This window comes from Alosa alosa, unplaced genomic scaffold, assembly GCF_017589495.1.
Source record: "Alosa alosa isolate M-15738 ecotype Scorff River unplaced genomic scaffold, AALO_Geno_1.1 AALO_1.0_unplaced_2, whole genome shotgun sequence".
Taxonomy (NCBI): domain Eukaryota; kingdom Metazoa; phylum Chordata; class Actinopteri; order Clupeiformes; family Clupeidae; genus Alosa; species Alosa alosa.
This window is the reverse complement of record NW_025962321.1, coordinates 153,604-176,066: the sequence shown is the minus strand read 5'-3', so window position 1 is coordinate 176,066 and position 22,463 is coordinate 153,604. Positions and strand designations below refer to the sequence as shown.

The 22,463-nt window shown below is 15.6% G+C and overlaps 1 non-coding gene and 1 pseudogene across 1 annotated transcript; both read right to left on the bottom strand.

The window, feature by feature from the left end:
- Positions 1–1,730: 1,730 nt before the first annotated feature.
- Positions 1,731–21,399, bottom strand: LOC125290175 (annotated as a pseudogene).
- On the bottom strand, positions 11,297–11,371 carry trnak-uuu. Its single transcript has one exon. It is a non-coding gene; the product is annotated as a tRNA-Lys (tRNA).
- Positions 21,400–22,463: the final 1,064 nt, after the last annotated feature.

Here is a 22,463-nt window from a genome sequence, read left to right as displayed (position 1 = left end):
TATAGTATAAAGGGAAAAGAATATGAATATATTTATGAAATGGATATGAGTATTTATAATATAACAGTATTAAATTTTGATATTTATTTTGATTATAAATAGAAAATAATAGGAAGCGATTTAAAAGTAGAAATAATTATTAATTCTATAATAGAAGATGTTATTAAATATAGAATAGAATTTGAAAATAAAAAAGAATTTAAATTAAGAAATGATAAAAATTTAAATTTTTATTTATAGGGATATAATAGTAAATAGATTTTTATAGGAATAAGTAGTGATTATAAAGGTATTATTGAATTACCAAAAATGATATTATATGAAAAATAGAAAAAGTATATTATAAGAATAGGGAAAATATTTTTAGAATAATAACACAAAATTAAATAAATTTATGATAGAATTTAGTCTTTCTATATATACAAGAGAATATTAGTTTATTAATAAAACATTAGAAAATACTGATAAGATATTAATACCTGAATTTGTATTAGATTTTATTTATAATACTATGGAAATACCACCATGTCCATTAGTATTTAAATTGATAAATAAAACTCTAAATATATTTGTATATTCAGGAGTATTAGAATTTATAGATTCAGAATATTATTGTATTGTTCCTGATTGAATATTTGAAAAATTAGAAATAGAACAAGGAGATAAAGTAGTATTATAGTTATTATAGTATATAGATAAAATAGATATTGTTAAATTAAATATACAACAAGAATTTTTATTAAATGAAAATCCTTTATTAATTTTAGAAAATATTTTAAGTAATTTCACTACATTAACATTAAATACAATTTTTTATTTTAAATTTTTAAATATAGAATATAAAGCTAATGTTGTATCATTAATAAGTGATGAAGATATAGAAGTAGATGGAGGATTAATATTAAATAGAAATATTATAGTAGAATTTGAATAGGATGAAAATAATAAAAATGAAAAATCTTTATAGATTGTTTCATTATGTAATCAATATAGTTTAATTAATGATGAAATAGAATCTATAGAATTAATATATTATAAAATAAATAATACAGAATAGATAATAAATATAGAAAATAGAAAAAATTATTTTTTTTATATAGATTTTAAATATTTAAATGAAGAATAGGAATTAAGAATTAAAGTAGAAAATGCTATTATAGACATATTTATAGATGATAAAGATAAACCAACTATTTATAATAATTTCAAATATTTTATAAATAATGATAATATAAAATATTTAAGATTTAAATGGAATGAAGATATAGGTAATAAATTTCACAATACATTTAATTATATAATAAAAAATGGAGAAAAAGTTTATTTAGGTATGTTTATAGTAAATAATAATGAAAAAAATAATATTAAAATAACAATGAATGTAATAAATATTTAGAAAATTTTAATATGTAATTATTGTAATTTAATAATATAGAATAAGAATAACTATTCTATACATCAAAAACAATGTATAAGAAAATGAATGAAATGTAGTGATTGTAATTATATGATAATTAAAGATAATCAAATGAATCATATATGATGTGATATATGTGATATATGTATAGAAAAGAATTTTGAAGAAAGACATTTTGATTTATTTCATTATGAAATAATTTGTAAATGTACAAAAAAATATTGTTTTTTTGATTATTTATCACATAAAAAATATTTTTGTTCTACAGTTTAGATAGCAAATTGCTAGTGATGTTCATTAGAAATATTAAAATTTAATCTAGAAGATCATGAGAAATATTGTGAATCTATAAGTTATATATGTACATATTGTTAGGAAAAAATTATAAGAAAAAATATAGATGAACATTTAGAAAATAAACATCATATTAAGAAAGAATATTATGATAAAGAAGAATATAATCAATTGTTTAGAATTTACAATGAAAATAATAAACGTTAAAAATATAATGAAATATAAAATAAATTAATTATACTATGAGTCTATATTTATTTTAATTTTTCTTTTAATAATTTTCTTTTTCTTTTAATTCTTCTTCTTCTTTTTTTTAATCACTTTTCTCTCATTTTTATAATTTGATATAAATATAATTTGATATAAATATAATTTTAGTAAATGAAAGATGTATAGTTAAAAATATAGAATACATTAGGTGAATTTGAAAAAGATAAATATTTAAATATACCTAAATTTGTTAATGATACACCATTAAGATTAGATATTGTATCATTTGTAGAAAATTAGATACGTAGAAATAGATTACAACCAAATGGTATATTAAATGATAGAATACCAGGAGGTAGAAGAGCTGGATTACAAGGTAGTGCAGCATCTTGAGGACCAGGACGTGCAGCAGCAAGAGTACCAAGAATAAGAGGATCAGGATCAGGAAGACATTCACAAGCAGCACAAGCTAATTTCTGCGTAGGAGGAACACCTGCTAGATATCCAAGAGTATATACTAGAATACATAGAAGAGTTAATAAAAAGATTAAACATTTAGCACAAGCAATAGCATTTAAAGCATCATTAAATTCTAATATAGTAGAATCAAGAGGACATATTATTAAAGGAATTAAATAGTATCCATGTATTATTGAAGATCAAGTATAGACAATATCTAAGACTAAAAAATTATTGAAGTATTAAATAATATAGGATTAAAGAAGGAATTAGATAGAGTTAAAAAGAGTAGAAAATTAAGAAGTGGAAAGAGTAGAATGAGAAATAGAAAATATAGAATGAGAAAAGGACCTATAATTATTTATAATAAAGATGAAGGTATTAAAAAAGCTATAAGAAATATACCAGGTATTAGTTCAATGAATATTAATTCAGTTAATTTATTAAAATTATGTCCAGGTGGTATATTAGGAAGATTTATAATATTTACAGAGAGTGCATTTAAGATATTAAATGATAAATATGAAGGAAAGAATACAGGATTAAAGAATATAAATGAGATAGATATTTATAGTGTATTAAAAGATAAAAATGTTACATATGCAATTAGTCGTAATAAAGAGAAATTTATAACAGGATTTATGAAAATTTAATTTTTTAATTTTATTTTAATTTATATTTTATATGTATTTATATAACACAAAATATGATTGACTATAATTTATTAAATAAATAGATATCGAATGATATAGATGTATTAGATAGTGATATAAATTAGTTAGAATTATTAATATAGGATAAAGAAGAATTTATTAAAAAGGAATAGAGTATAAGAGAATTTTTATACAATATTAATGAAACAATAAAGAAATTAGAATCAATATGAAAAAATTTAGATATAGAAGAAAGATTAGAATAGAGATCTAGTTTAAAAAAGATATAGGATAAATTAAAAAGTGTAGAAAATTATTTTAATAGTATTATTACTTAGAAAGAATAGATAGAACGAGATAAATCTATATTAAAATCAAATAATATAGATTTAATGACATATGGTAAATAGGTATAGGAAGAGAGTGATAAAGTATTAGATAGAACATTAGATATAGTATCAGGTACTAAGACAACAGGATAGAATGTATCAAATAAATTATTATAGTAGAGAGATTAGTTATAGGAAATGGAATAGGATGTATATTAGATAGACAATGAATTAAAAAGATCAAAAGTTATTATGAATTAGATTGTAAGAAAATTAATGAAGGATAAATTAATTTGATTATTAGTATTTTTATTATTTGTAGCGGTTATTTTTATTATAGTTATGAAATGTATATATAGAAAGGGAACTGGTTTTAATATTGGAAATAGTAATAATAATGGAAGAATACCGGATTAATTAAAATAAATTTTATTTTTAATTATAATTTTGATTTATGAATAAAAAATATATTTATATTATAATCTTTTTTTTAATTATTTTTATGTATCTATTTATCTTGATTAATATATGTTTTTATACTCTTATATTAATTTAATATTTTTCTTTTCTACATTATTTAATAACATTTTCATTTAATAATTTTTCATATATTTCTTTATCTAAGATTTTTTTTAATTTCTTCTATGAGTCACTATTTAACTATTATATATATTAATTCTTTTTTTAAAGTAAGAAAATACAATTTATCATATTCATCTGAAAATAAATATTATAATATTAAATTTAGGATAATCTTTAAACTATTCTAATTTTATATTTGATTTAATAGTATAGTTTATGAAATTAATTCATAATACTATGTTTATTATTTGATCTGTATGATTTTTTATTTTCATAATTATAAACGATAACAATAGGATTATTTTCATTTTTTCTAATAAAATTTTTGATTTAATATTTATAAAATAATTATAAAAAATTAATAAAAACAAAAATATGTTCTGATTTATAAAATAATATACGAATAATATTTACAGTTAATTAATATTATTTTTTATAATAGTCTATTTTATTTTAATATATAGAAAATAATAAGAAAATTATTAAAATTAAATAAATATAATTTTATAATATTTCATAAATTTAAATGATAATAATTTTAATAATTAATTTAATAAATAGTTTAAGTATTAATGAAATAAAAGGAATAGAAGATTGAATAGAATTAATTAAAAATATGAAAAATACAATAATAAATTTAAATAAATATACAAATAATAAAAATATTATATATTTTAATAATATATTTTATAATGAAGAAGGAGATGATTTTTTTCTAAATACTTTACAAGTTTTAGATAAAGAATATTATAAAATTTTAATTGATATATTAAATATAGAAAATAATAATATAATAGATTTTTTTAAAATGAATAATCTGACATTTTTTATAAGTAATATAAAAAGTATATTGAAAGGAGATAATAAATATTGATTTTATCAAAATAAAGAAAAAATAAATTATTATTGAAATCATTTTAATGTATATTTTAATAATATTATTGTACCAATAATAAATATGAAAAAAGAAAATTTAATAAAAATATTTACATTAGAAAATGATTAGAATTTTATACAATTAGTTTTAGATATGGAAAAAATTATTTTAAATTTTAATATAGAATTTATGACAATTATTTTTAAAAATAATATATAGATAATAAAAATAAAAGCAAATAAAATTTTTATTTTAATATATAATGCAGTGAGAAATATAATAAAATTAAATATACATTTTATAGATGAAATACAAAATGATATGTATATTATATGTGAAGAAATTATAAAATATAATCAAAATAAATATTTAAAAAATACAGAAAATAATCAAAAAATTGTTTTTCTTTAGTTAAATTTTTTAATAAATTATATAAAGAAAAATAATGAAGAATCAAATAAAAAATCAATAATAAAACCCCCAATAAATGATAAAATAAAGAAAATATTATTAATATCAAAAAAATTAAGTTTTATTTTAATTACAATTATTTTATCGTCTTTTATTTTTAAATATTTAATTAATTATTTTAAATATTAATAAAATTATTGAAAGAATATTTCTATAGAATTATATAAGGATATGAAATAAATAAATATTATATTTAAAAAATTATTTTTTATTCCATTTTATTGTAAATATTTTAGATTACTTAATTCAGATAAAATATTATTTAGAATTTTAACAAGAATATTATTATAGAAAACATTACTAATATTTTTAATATATTAATTGATAGAATAGGAATATGTAGTATGTTAGTTGTTATGTAAATGTATATTAATATTTTAACATCTGAATTAGGATAGTTAAGTACAAATGATAAGAATGTAGATGGATTTAAAGAATTTTATTATTATGATGTAATTAATTATGTATATGTTTATTCATATAAATATAATGATTTTTTTATAGCGTATAAGTATATGAAAAGTTTAGTAAAAAAAATAGAATATATATTTATATATCTATATATAGATTATCTATAAAAGTAGGATTATTATTTATAAAATTATAATATCAACAATATTAAATTTATGTTTTTTATTTATTAAGAATGTAGGTAAAGGAAGAAGAAAATATTTTTATTTTACATATGTATTTATATATGTGGGATATATATCTCTTATTAATTTTTGAATAATATATAATATTATTATAGGATTATATGCTTTATTATATGTTTTAGATATTTAGATGATTCTGATTCATTTAAAGAAAAATATTAGAATGAATATAAAGAATATCAAATAGAAAAGAAGAAGATAATAAATATATGAGACTAATATAATAAAATAATAAGTTTTTAAAGTTATATAAATTGATTAATTATTTAGTTTTTAATTCTTTCAATATTAAGGCTCTATCCATTATTTTTTTAATTTCTTTATATTGAAGTCTAAATTTTTGTTGTATATATGATTTTGTTACATCTACTCTATATTTAATATATGTTGGAAATATTAATACATTATTTAATATCTATTGGATTTTATCTGGATAGTGTCTAGGAGATAATACACATAACAATACACCATTTTTATGATTTAAAAAATTATCATCATTTATTTGTTTAGCTAATAAATTATTAGATTTTTTAAAATATGTAAAATATGGAGCTAGTAATACATTAATTTTTTCTCTTTGTTCTTGAACATTATGAAGAATATTTTTTAGTATTATATTAGATACATCATCAGATAATTCTATATTAAAATAGATTTTTATATCATTATCTTCTGTTAGAACATATAAATTTGATATATTTGATAATTCAATATGAAATTTATTAATATTTTTATTTTTATTTTCTAATATATATTTTGAAATTAAATTTATATAAAGATTTGAAAATTTTAAAGATATATCAACTACATTTTTTATTATTTTTTCATCATCAAGATTAAATAAAAAATTTATTTCATTTTCTTGTATATTTTTATAATTTTCATTAAATAATTCTGATAAATATGGAATAATATTTTCACTTATTTTTTGTATAATATTTGATTTTAATTTTATTTCTAATTGATTTTTATTTTCTACATGAATTTTAAATATATATATTGCATTTGTGAATACATATATTTTCTCTTCTCTTGGTCCAGATCTTTTTTTAGTTAATAGATCAAGAATTAGATCATATAAAGTTTTATTTTTTACATCTATTATAAACATATATATTTTGTGTATTTTTAATAAAATATTATTATTTTTAAATATAGCCTATAAAATAATAATAAAAAATATAAAAATATAAAATTATTAAAATAAAAATGAATAAAATTACTATTAAATTACTATTAGTTTTTAATATTTTTAATATGTTTTATTGTAATAATAAAGAAAATAATTTATATAGTGAAATAGATGAATATGAAACAATAGATAATCAAGAAGAATCTAATAAAAAAACAAAAGAACCTATTTATGCAAAAATAAATAAATCTAATAAAAAACAAAAGAAAATGCAAAAATAAATAAATCTAATAAAAAACAAAAGAAATTTATGCAAAAATAAATAAATCTAATAAAAACAAAAGAACCTATTTATGCTAAAAAATAAACAAATCTAATAAAAAGAATCTGTTTATAGAATTGAAAATATAGATAAGTCTACTATTAAAGAAGAAGATTATGAATATATTAATGATATTCTTCTAGAAATAAAATTAGAAGAAGATATTAAAAATAGAGATTATGATGAAATATTTAATGATGAATCAATTAATCATAAGAATATAGATAAAGATAAAGAAATAAATAAATCTAATAAAAAAACAAAAGAACCTATTTATGCAAAAATAAACAAATCTAATAAAAAAGAATCTGTTTATAGAATTGAAAATATAGATAAGTCTACTATTAAAGAAGAAGATTATGAATATATTAATGATATTCTTCTAGAAATAAAATTAGAAGAAGATATTAAAATAGAGATTATGATGAAATATTTAATGATGAATCAATTAATCATAAGAATATAGATAAAGATAAAGAAATAAATAAATCTAATAAAAAAACAACCCCAATGATACTAGAATATAAAAATCCTATTTATCTACAAGATAATAATAATAATAAAAAATCAGATAATATTTATGATAATATTTATGAAAGTATAGATAAAAAAAAGAAAAAAAAGAATTTATTAAAAATACCAAATAATATATGAAAATTTAAAGTAAATCCAATAACCAAATTTTTTAAAAAAAAGAAAAAAAATCATCTTAGTCTTAAGAAAGAAACAACTAACAACTTAAAAAGCATAGTTAACAGATAGATTTTTAATTAATTATTTTTAAGATTTTAAAATATTTTATATAATATTTTAAAAAAAAAAATTATTCTAACAAAATTTATATCAATTTCTACAAATTTCATCTTCATTTTTTTTATTCATCTTTTTTTAATTTATTCTAAAATATTTACACTATTGAATAAATTTTTTATTGTTAAGATATCAAATATATATAACAATGCTTATCTATATTAATTGATATATTCTATAATACTAATATATCTTAAATATAACTTTATAATTGAAAATAACAAATATTATTTTAATTATTAGAATAATAAATATAGATATAAATTTATTGTTAATACATATCTATAATTTTTTATAAATTAGATTTTATACTATTATACTATATAATCTAAAAATAGTTGAAAAGTAAAAATTTAAATTTAAGAAAAAAAAAATATTTTTAATATATTAATTAATTCTAATAAACTTACTAAATAAAAATACTATAGATTTTTGATATTCATTTATTTTATCATTAAATTATTTAAATAAAATATTTAAAACTTTATTAAATCCTTCATATATTAAAATATCATAAGAATATATAAGATCATTAAGCTCTATATAAATTTTATTATTATTTTGATTATTATTATTATTACAATTTTTTTTACATTTCTCTAATATATCTTTAATATCTGTTAATAAATTTTCATTATATTTTTTATTATTGAAATTAAATAATCTAAAAATTTATATTATCATCTGAATTATCTATAAGAAAATATAAATTCTAATCTAATAAATTTTTAATATTATTTAATAAAAAAATACCCAATACTTTAAATTTAATTAATTATCTTTAAAACACGACATCATCATATAATAAGAGTAATAAGAGTAATGGAGATTATAGGACATATAATTAGAATCAATATTTCTCATATTTCTCAAGTTTTTCAATAGTAATATTCATGGGAGGTTGTATATTGATTAAGGGTATATTCTCATATTCTTTTATCTATATATTTGAAATTTTTTTATATATTTTGTCAATTTCTTTTTCTACATCTTCTATACCTTTAATATAGTTTTCAATAATTGTTATATTTATATTATTTTTTATATTATTTTTTCAATCATCAGTAAATAAAGTAAAATTTTCATTAATCTTTATATTTATTGAAAATTTCTTTGTCGTAGTTGTTATAATTTTATAAGATTTATTATTAGAATTTATAATATTTTTTATAATATTTTTTATATTTAATATTTTATTTTTTAAATTTTGATAATTCTACTCATTAATATATTCCTTATTTATTATATTTTCTAAAAATTTATAATATATTTTTAATTTATCATAAAAATTATTAATATATATATTTTTATTTTTTATTCCGTTATACTTTCATGATATTTCATTTTCATCAAATATAAATTTTTTTAGATCTGATAAATTATTATCATGCTCCTCCTATTCATTCAATTTTGTGGTATAATATTGATCATTAATAAATAAATCCTTATTTTTTTCAAAAAGAGTTCTATATATTTTTATTAATTCTGATTTTTGTTTATTAACTGTTAGGGTTATTTTTATATCTTTTTATTTTAAAATTAGTATCAATTTTATTTCATATATGTGTAAATATCTCTATATTATTACTTATTGATGTATGTAAATTTTTTTTAATTTCATTTTTTTGTATTATTGAATTTTTATAAATTTTTAATATATCTTTTTTTAAAAATACTATTTCATTATAGTTTTCATCATCTCGTTTTATATTAAAATAATAATTATTTGTATTATCAATTTTATTATTAATTTTTATACCATTATTAATATCAATTTTAATTATTTTACATATATCCAATAATAACTCATTATCATTATATTTTATATAATATTCATTATTATCTTGTTCATTTATAGGTTTATTGTCTATTGTATTAATATTTAAATATGGCATAATACTATCCTCTTTATTTAAAACCAATAAATTTATTTTTTCTTCTATCTAATTTATTATTTCATCTATCATTTTATTTCCTATTTTTTTACAATCAAATAATTGTTTTTTTTTATTTATTTCATCTAATAATCTATTTAATTCCGTTTTATCATTATTTTTTATTTTTTTTAAATTGGATATTTTTTCAGTATCACCTAAAATTTTATTCAATATATTAAGTATAATATTATCAGAATCTGAATTTAAATAATTTAATAATTTATCAATATCTTTATCTTCTTCATTAATTTTATCTTTTAATCCATTTATTTCAGTTTCAAGATTCTAGAGATCATTTTTGATATTATTCTTATACTATACTAATTTTTCTTTATCTCCTTTTTCCTATAATGTAACTTTTATAATTAAAAGAAAAATAAATTCAATTTTTATCAATTTCATTTTTTGTTATTAATTGATATTTTTATAAATTAAGTATAATAATTCAAAAATTAAAATAATTTATTATAATTTAATTTCTATAGTGTAATTTTGAACCTGATTTTTTTATTATATTATTTTTAAAAAATCTTTTAATATTTTTATTGTATTTAAGCTTTTTAATCTTTATTAATATTATCTTTAATTTTAAATACACGGTGGTAGGCCCTAAAGGATCTACCAATATCCTCCTAGTATAAATATCTAGACATGTAGGAAAGCCCTACTATATAGGATAAGGCCATTAAAATTCAACTAACCGATGAATATTTTAAAAGAGTGAGGAAGCTTACATTAACTAAACTTAATGGTAGTAATATGGTTAAAGCCATAAATACCTTAGCTGGAAGCCTTTTCTAGTATTCATTCGGTATAGTTAATTGGAATGAGTCGGATCTTAAGAAGATAGATGTTTAGACTAGGAAGAATATTAATTTAAGATATCTATAAACTACTTATGTTAAAAAAGAGATATATTTCATTGACAACTGAGATGAATCTACATTGAGTGACGTGAATACTAATGTTATTTATGTAGCTATATATACTGTTATAAAAAACTTTAATCATTTGATTGTAGAGGTAATACCTACTTAAAATAAACAAGTAGATGATCCATAGAATAATCAATAAAATCATTAGATATCTTTTTTGAAGAAATAAACATGAATAAAACTAATGTAATAAATTAAATAAATAAAAATTTCCTCTTGTACGGGATTCTAACCCGTGACCCACAGGTTAAAAGCCTGTTGCTCTAAACGAACTGAGCTAACAAGAGTTAATAATTTTATTAATAATTTTTAAAATATATTTTTATTTTTAATTTATTTTGTGTTTATTATTTATATTATTATCATTTTTTTATAAAATATATTTATAATGAAATTTTGTTTTAAATATACAAAATAGTCTTCTTCAAGAAGAAAAAATAGAAAAAGATTTTTTAATGCTCCTAATCATAAAGTATATAAAATAATGTCTTCAAGGTTATCTCCAGATTTAAGAAAAGAATATAAGTTAAAGTCATTACCTATACATAAAGAAGATAAAGTAGAAGTAAAATCAGGTAAATATAAAGGTACAATAGGTAAAGTTATAAGAGTCAAAAGATCTAATAAAAAAATATATATTGATAATGTATCTATTAAAAGAGCTAATGGCGAATCAGCAAATCCATCCATTGATCCCTCTAATGTAATGATAACAGAATTATTTTTAGATACTAAAAGAGAAACTTCAATTAAAAATAAAAAGAAATAATTAATATTAATTTTTTTATTCTTAAATTTAAATGTTCTTTTTATTCATTTCATTTATATCTACTTTAGAAGTTAGAAAATATTTATTAAATAAAAATAATAAATATTTAAATATAATAGGTAAATTAATAGATAATTCTTTTTTTTATTTAGTATAAATCATAATAATAAAATTATATTATTTTTTAAAAATCTTTTAATATTTTTATTGTATTTAAGCTTTTAATCTTTATTAATATTATCTTTAATTTTAAATACACGGTGGTAGGCCCTAAAGGATCTACCAATATCCTCCTAGTATAAATATCTAGACATGTAGGGAAAGCCCTACTATATAGGATAAGGCCATTAAAATTCAACTAACCGATGAATATTTTAAAAGAGTGAGGAAGCTTACATTAACTAAACTTAATGGTAGTAATATGGTTAAAGCCATAAATACCTTAGCTGGAAGCCTTTTCTAGTATTCATTCGGTATAGTTAATTGGAATGAGTCGGATCTTAAGAAGATAGATGTTTAGACTAGGAAGAATATTAATTTAAGATATCTATAAACTACTTATGTTAAAAAAAGAGATATATTCCATTGACAACTGAGATGAATCTACATTGAGTGATGTGAATACTAATGTTATTTATGTAGCTATATATACTGTTATAAAAAAACTTTAATCATTTGATTGTAGAGGTAATACCTACTTAAAATAAACAAGTAGATGATCCATAGAATAATCAATAAAATCATTAGATATCTTTTGAAGAAATAAACATGAATAAAACTAATGTAATAAATTAAATAAATAAAAATTTCCTCTTGTACGGGATTCTAACCCGTGACCCACAGGTTAAAAAAGCCTGTTGCTCTAAACGAACTGAGCTAACAAGAGTTAATAATTTTATTAATAATTTTTAAAATATATTTTTTTATTTTTAATTTATTTTGTGTTTATTATTTATATTATTATCATTTTTTTATAAAATATATTTATAATGAAATTTTGTTTTAAATATACAAAATAGTCTTCTTCAAGAAGAAAAAAAATAGAAAAAAGATTTTTTTAATGCTCCTAATCATAAAGTATATAAAATAATGTCTTCAAGGTTATCTCCAGATTTAAGAAAAAGAATATAAGTTAAAGTCATTACCTATACATAAAGAAGATAAAAGTAGAAGTAAAATCAGGTAAATATAAAGGTACAATAGGTAAAGTTATAAGAGTCAAAAGATCTAATAAAAAAATATATATTGATAATGTATCTATTAAAAGAGCTAATGGCGAATCAGCAAATCCATCCATTGATCCCTCTAATGTAATGATAACAGAATTATTTTTAGATACTAAAAGAGAAACTTCAATTAAAAAAAAAAAAAGAAATAATTAATATTAATTTTTTTATTCTTAAATTTAAATGTTCTTTTATTCATTTCATTTATATCTACTTTAGAAGTTAGAAAATATTTATTAAATAAAAATAATAAATATTTAAATATAATAGGTAAATTAATAGATAATTCTTTTTTATTTAGTATAAATCATAATAATAAAAATTATATTATTTTTATATTAAGGCCTAATAATACATTACAAAAACAAATTTTATGATTAATAATTGATTCTAATGATGATTTATATAATAAATATTTTTCTATTAAATTAATTTATAAATATAATGAAATAAATATAAAAATTTATTTAAATAAAATAAATATTATACATAATATGCTATATTCAAATAATATTTAGGGATTATTAAAAATAGAATATATTGAATTAATTCCAGAATCTCATATTTTATTTAGTTTAAATATTTCCGATATAGAAGAAAAATATTATATATCAAATGATCAATTTAATATAAATAAAATATTTAATAGTTTAAATTATAATATAGAAAATACTCATATAGATTTATATATAAGTGAAATTGAAAAAAATATTAATAAAGAAAAAAATGATAAAGAAGATATTATTAAAGAAATACCTATAAAAAATAATAAAGAAATACCTAAAATAGAAGAAGAAAATATAATAAATAATAATAATATACAATAGGATAAAAATGATTCTATTAAAATTATAACAATTTATATAAAAAAGAAAAAATTATTTTGAACTGGTTGAATAATTGTTATAATATTAGTTATTCTTATTCTTATCTATATTATATATAAATTATTACAATAAAATTAATAAAAAATTTGATGATATAATAATTTATTTAAAATAATTTTGTATATATTCAGAAAATTTCATATTATCTATTAATAATATATATTTATATCAATTAACATTTTTAAATTCTTTCTCTTTATTTTCTGTTTCTTTTAATTTGATTATTTTTAATAATATTTTCTTCTCATATATCTCAACTTCAAAAATTCATTCATTTTTATTCTTACTTAAATTCTTTAATTTTATTGTATTATTATTTAATGTTATTTTTTTAATATTTTTTGATATTATATCTTCTAATTCAAATACACACTTTACATCATAATCTTTATATTTTACATAAAATGTTCATGTTGTAATATAATAATTTAATAATCCATCATTTATATTTGTATTAATCTTAAAAGAATTTTTATTTATTTTCTAAATTGTTTCCTATATAGATTTTAAATTATAACAAATTTCACAAAGATTTAATTCAATGTTATTTCTATTATTACAATGATTACATATTCATATATCATCATTATCATTCATATCTCTAATAATATCATCATCTGAAAATTCTTCAAATGTATACTTTTTATTTTCTATAAAAAAATCATTTAATAAATTTTCCATTTGTGATTATTTGTGTTTATTATGTTTGATTCATTTAATACTGAAGATGATAAAATAAATTTATATATTATAAAAATAAGAAAAATTTATATTTATATAATTTTATCATATTTAACAAAAATGCTAAATATATTTATTTTTGCTACATGTGGGTTAATTCTTTATAATAATCTTATAGCATCATTTTTGTTTTTTATATATTTTATGATAGAATTCATAATAGAAATATTAAGTTTTTATATAACAAAAATCTATGTTCCATATATTATAAGAAAATCTTTTATTTTTATAATATCGATAATTTTATTATTTTATGTATTTTTTCTATATAATAAAGATGAAACTTTTTATATTATTATATTTTTTATATGAATTTTAACAATAGAAATATTTATATCTAATTTATTAAAAATAGATATAAATAATAATCAAAATGATATTAAACATATATTTTCAATTATTCAAGATGTTTCAAAAGTAATTTCTATTATAATAGTTTTTATTGTATTTAAATATTTAAATAATATAAAAATAAATAAAAAATATCTCATGATTTATTTAGTAATAAATTTAAATTTAAACTGTCTTTTATGTCTAATATTAGGTATTACTAATATTGAAAATCTTTTAGATAATATATTTTTTAAATGTATTGATACTCAAGTAGAATGTGATGAAATTATACATTCATATAAAGTTTTTAATTTATGACTTAGTTTTTCATTACATTTTATGAGAAGTTTATTAATAACAGGTCTTATACCATATGCAATGATAAAAAAACAAGTATATGAAAATTATTTATTATTTAGAGTGGTAAATACAAATATATTAAAAATTACAGAAATTATAGTTTATTATATTTCTGTTTATTACGATATATATTTTAAAATAAATTATTGCGTTTATTATACATTTTTCTTTACATTATTATATGTATACATGATCTGATTCAAATTTTATAATATTTTATATTTTATGTCTTTTTTATATGGTGCAATAATAGGTGTTAGTCAAAATTCTTTTAAAAAAATTATAAAAATAAATAAATTATTAAGTTCATATAATAGAGGCGGAGATTTATTTGCAGCTTTTTTATCAAATATATTTTTATATATTTTCAATTGTATATAAAATCATATTTATGTATTAAAAATTACATTCCATTTTTATATATTTTCAATTGTATATAAAATTTTATTAGTGTTTATTATGAATAATCAATTTATAGAATATAATACACAATTAAATATAATAAATGAATTTTTAATAAATAAAATCAATAAACTAAAAAATAATTATAATAATTTTGATTTAGATCAAAAGAATCTTAATAAAAAACAAGACATTATTTTGTCATATATTAAACATGAAAATGACGATTTTAAAATAATTAGTAATGCGTTAAATTAGTTATTATTTACTCATAACAGTGAAATATATAAAGATCTTAACTCTATTAATAATAATTTGACATTAAAATTAGAAAAAATTAATAATCAAATACTAGAATTAAAATAGAAATTAATTAATGAAAATAGTGAATATGTTAATAAAATAATGGAATATAAAAATACTTTAACCGAATATAATAAATGAAAAAATAAAAAAGATTTGCCAAATAAAAAAACTTGCTATAAAATATTAGAAAAATGTATAAAAAATTTTAATAGTTTAATATCGTCATCAAATACTTGTGAAAATCTTGAAACTATTAATGATGAATTATCAGAATGTAATTTAAGATATAAAAAATCTCTTAAAGAATATGATGAAGATATTGGAGAATTAAATAAAAAAATTACAAAAATGTTAGAATTCGATATAAATATAGATGATAATGGCCAATATATTGATTTGAAAGATGAAAATTTATTTAATAGTATTTGTAAAAAAATATATAATGAATGATAGTTACATAAAGGAAAAATAAAAATAAGAAGTTTTCTAAGTAGAAAATGAATTAAATATTATTATACTTTAACAGTTAGTGGATATATTCATTTGTTTTATACTAAAAAACAAATTAATCCTGATTTTTCATATTTTGTTATTAATCCTACTATTAGAATGGAAGATGATGTTATGAAAATAATAATAAACCATAATGAAAAATTAAATTTAAAAAAAGACAATAATACAATAGACTTATATAATGTTATGGTAGACAATTATTTCTGTAAATAATTTTTATTTTCAATAAAAAATTTTTTTATAAAATAAATTTAATATTATATATAAACATTAATGTTAGATGATATCAATAAGAAGTTAAATAAATTAAAAATAGAAATATAGAAAAAAGAAAAATATAAAAAATTATTAAATGAATTATTATTAAAAGTTAAAAAATATGAAGAAATTGTTAAAAAACAAGAAAATGAAATTAAAAAATTGAAAAAAAGATAACTATAAAGATATAGATATATGATAGAATGAATTGTTGTTATTATCAGAAAAATTATAGAAAAAAAAAAGAAAAAGATTTAATAAAAGAGAATCTATCTTAAATAATTATATAAATTCATTTAAAAAATAAATTATTTTATTTTTTTTTATTTCATAATAAAATAAAAACAATATTATAATAATTAATATCAAACAAATGATTATCGAAGAAATAAATAAATAATATAAAAAATTTAATATTCTTTCAACTTCATCAGTACGTCTTCGTCCTCTCATATTTTCTTAAATTTAAAAATAATAAATATAAATTAATTATTAAAATTAATAATTAAATGCAATAATTTCCAATATAGAAATTAAAAAAACACATACAATAATAAATATAAAAAATATTAATAAAATACTTTTATATACTATATTTATTTTATTTTCTATTTCTATTCAATTTTTCATTTTCATAAAATTGAAAAATATTCTTAATATAAAAATTAATTAACAACTTTTATTATATAATCAATGATAATACTACTATAATACAATTTCATCTATAAATTTTTTATTTTTTAAATTATCTAAAAATATTGGATCTTCTTTTATTTTATATAAAAAATAAATAGAATAATAATTTGAATTATAAGTTTTATTTTCTATATAATTTTTTATTAAATATTCAATATAATTCTTAAAATTTTCCTTATATAATATATTTTTATTTGCCAAATAATGTAAATATAATGGATTACTTAACATTTCTATAAATTCTAATTCTATCCTATTTCTTATTGAACTACATTTTTCTTCTGTATAATATTTTAATAATCAATATAACATTTATAACACTAAACTTAAATTATTTATTTATTTAATTAATTAATTAAAAAAATTTATTTCCTAATTTTTAATTTTTTCATATAATAATATATTTTTATTTGTCTCACTTACTAATATTAGTTTTTCTCCTAAATAAATACATGATAAAAACATATAATAATCATATTTTTCAGTATCTTCTATGAAACAATAATCAAAATTATTAAATATTTTTATTCTATCAATATTTCATATAGTACTGAATATTAAATTATTATCATTTAACTCCTTATTACTATTAATTTTAAAATATTTTACTTTAATAGAATTAATTATTTCATTAATTCTATTATTACTAATAGTAAAATAAATAATTTTTTTATTATTAAATATTAATATTTCTAATAATTTAGGAATTATTTTTTTATTATTAAATATTAATATTTTGTTCATATATAAAATGCAATTTATATCATTAATCTATATTTTTGTTAAATTATTTCTTTCATATGTTTTTATTGATTTTATATAAATTTTATTTCAATTTATTTTTTTATTTATTATATAATTCATAATACTATTTCTAGATATATAAATTTTTTTAAAATCAATATTTTTATTTTCAACTATTATTAACTTCATTTTATCATTAAAATAATTATTAAATGATTTTTCATTACTATTAAATGTAAAATATTTATTATCTATTGTAAAATAAATATTTTTATAAATTAATATTCAAAACTAATCATCCATTATCTTATATAAATTATATAATTTATTAATCTAAATATTTCCAGAAAAATAATATTTATTTTCATTTAATTTTTCAAATTTTATTAAAATATACTATCCTAAATATTTTAATAATTTTAATTCTTTTATATCAAATTCTTTATATACTTTTATATTTTCATAATTAATACATTCATTTTTATATATACATTTATTACAAATACTTCCTATTTCTTCTATATTATTAAAAGAATTTATTTGTTTAGGTAATGTAAATGTTATTAAATATTTAACAATTTCATTTCTTCTTATTATAAGAGATATAATTTCTCTTTCATCTCTTTTTATTTTTTCTATTACTGGATTCTCTTTATCACTTAATATAATATAAAATAATATTCCTTCTTCTTTATAAATATTATATTTATCTTCTAATGCTAATAAATATAATAAAATCTATGCTCTATGCTATTTATTTATATTTTTAATTTTTGAATTTGTTATTTTTAATTCTATAGGTAAATTATCTGTTGTAATATCTATACTACATGCTATTCCAAATATATTACTCTTATAATATTCTTCATCTTGTATATATTTATTTTTTACATACTAATTTAATATATCTTTATATTTATTAAAATATGGAAAAATATCATCTAAAATTAATAACATTTCATCTATTAATAATGGTTCATTATCTAATGATTGAATATCTTCAATATGTTCTCATATAATTTTCTAAATATAATCCTCTGTTATATTTTCAAATATAAATTTTTGAAATAGTTTATGTATAATAATACCATATAAAATTTCTTTATTAATATATTTTTTCTAAAATTTCATATTTAATATAGTTCTTCTTATACAAAAATAACTTGATGTAATAGTAGTTGTATTTATTAATATATCAGGTTCAATTATTATATAATAATTTTGATAATTTTCTCATGATAATAATAATGGAAATAAAATTTCTTTTCTTGATATTATATTAATTAATCAATATTGTCCATATTCTTCATTTAATCATATTCCTCCTAAAATAATTAAAATATTTTTGTTATTCTATTTTTCTATACAATAAAGATAATTATTTTCTATTTTTTTAATTTCTAATTTATAAATAAAAAACATAATAATTTTAAATATTTGTATATTTTTTTTAACTTTTTGTGTTAATATTTGATTTTCCTATCTTAATCTTGTATTTTCTTCTTTAATCTATATATGTAACTATATTTTCTATTTTATATTTTTGTGACCAATATCATTATTTAATTTATTATTTTCTTCTATTAATTTTTTTTCAGTTATTTTTAAATATAATAATTCTCTTGTTAGAATCTCTTCTCTCTATCTTATTTTGCTTATTTCTTTTATATATACATTTTTAATATTATCTATATTTATACTGTCATTAATATTAAATAAAATATTTTGTTCCTTTTTTAATATATTTTTAATATAAATTATAAGTTCATTTATTATTTTAATACTATTATTTTTTATATTATTTAATTTTATATTATTTCTATATAATAATATATTTTTATTTTTAATTCTATCATATTTTTATCTATATTTATTAATTTATTTTCTAATTCTAATATTTTATTTTCTATAACTTCATACTATATTATATTATTATATAATACATTTTTATATTTTTCAAATATTTTTTTATTATTAAGTAATTTTTCATTATATTTTAATGTTTCTAATTCATCTAAAATTATAGCATCCATTGAATTATATCTTATAGCTTGTTCTAATAACATTATTTTTTTATTATTATCATTTTTTATTTTAGATTTCATATTTAATATCATTGTCTATTTCTATTTATCTAAATATAATTTTTTAATTTTTTCTATTTCTTCTTTATAAAAAATATTTTCTTTAATAGTATATATTAATACATCAATAATATTTTTATTATTATCTTTTTTTATTATATTCTTAAGTATTGATATTTCTTCTTTTAATAATTCATTTTTTTCTTTTAATTCTTTTATTTGTAATGTATTTATTTGACTTATTATTTCATTTTTTCTTATTTTATTTTTAATATTCTTAGCTCTTTTAGCAAATCTTAATGTAGAAATTGTTTCTTGTAAATGAATAGGATTTGAACTTATAGTAGCTATTATAGAAGTAACAGAATTACCTCCTAATGAATCACGTAATATATATGTTAATTTTGAATCTCTATAATGTATAAACTATTTCTTTTTTGCTAATGAATTTATAACTTTTCCTAATGAAAATAATGAATAATTAATATTACCAGCTTCTTTCAATGTTGTATCAGTACTCTATGTTTTATTCTATCTTTCTGAACCTGCTAAATCTACTAAATTTAATTTACTTTTATATTTTTTTGTTGATATTTCTAATGTAAATATAGTATGTGATCTACTTGATTCAATATTCATCTAAGTCTATGACATATGTTTATATTTATTTCCTAATTCTAATACATCCATAATCTACTATAAAGACTATACATTTACTCATTTTATATTTGATATATAAATACCATCATTTTCATCTTCTCTTACTTGTAAATTAGTTGTTTTAGGATTAAGTAAATCAAAAAATTTTTCATTATAAATTTCATAATATGAACATTTAATATTTATTTTTTTAATATCAGATAAAAAAATATAATTTAATATATTCTAAATTATTCCGTTATTATTTTTACCTAACATAGTATATGTTTTCCCTGAACCTGTTTGACCATATGCAAATATTGTTGCATTATATCCTTTTAAATAAGAATCTGCCATTGATTTTCCAATTTTATCAAATATTTCTTTCTATGTAGATTCTATATCAGATACTTCATCATAAAAATATTCTATTTCATTTATTATTACTGATTTATTTTTCTAATTAATATAAAAATTTTTATTTTCTACTTCTTCTGGTTTAACTCTTATTAAAACTTTAATATTATTCATTTGTGTTATATATATTCAGCTATGTTTTTATTAATTAAAAATTCGCAATCTTTAATATTTAAGTAAATTATCATATTCTATTTCAAATTTATTTTTTTATTTTTTAAATTTATATTACCACAATTTTTGATAATTTTTACTTCTCTATATAAATATTTAAAAGGATACTATAATTCATTAATATTAATTTTTATATTAATCTAATAATTTTTCTATATAGTTTTATATTCTCTCATAAATTCTCTTTCCTATATACACATATTATCTATACTTATATTCTAAATATTTTTTATTCTATAAATTAAATAATTAACTAAACATTTTTTATTAAAATAAATATACTATATAATTATATAGTTTTTTATAGGATTATCATATGACTCAGATAATAAATTATTTATTGTATTTATTATATTTAATATACAATCTTTATCATATAATAATATCTATTTATTCTCTATATAAGATAATAATTTTTTATAATGATCCATATATGATAAAAATAAATATATGTTGAATAATGAAAAATTTAAAGAATTTTTATCTTCTATAATTAAAAATGATATAGAAATAGATGAAGATGTTTATAATATAATTAATGATATTATAAAAGATTATACTACTCGTATAATCAAAACATCTGTAGAAATATCTTCAAATAAAAATAAAGATTCTATTGATTTACAAGATATAAAATATTCTCATTTTTTATTGGATAATTTTTTAAAAAATAATAATAATTATAATTAAAATATTTAAAAAAAATTAAAAATTATGAAAAACACAATGTCAATAAAATAATAATAATATTAACTACTATCATTAAATTTTGGTACTATTTCAATTTCAATATTATATTTTTTATCTTATTTAACTTACTATCCTAATCA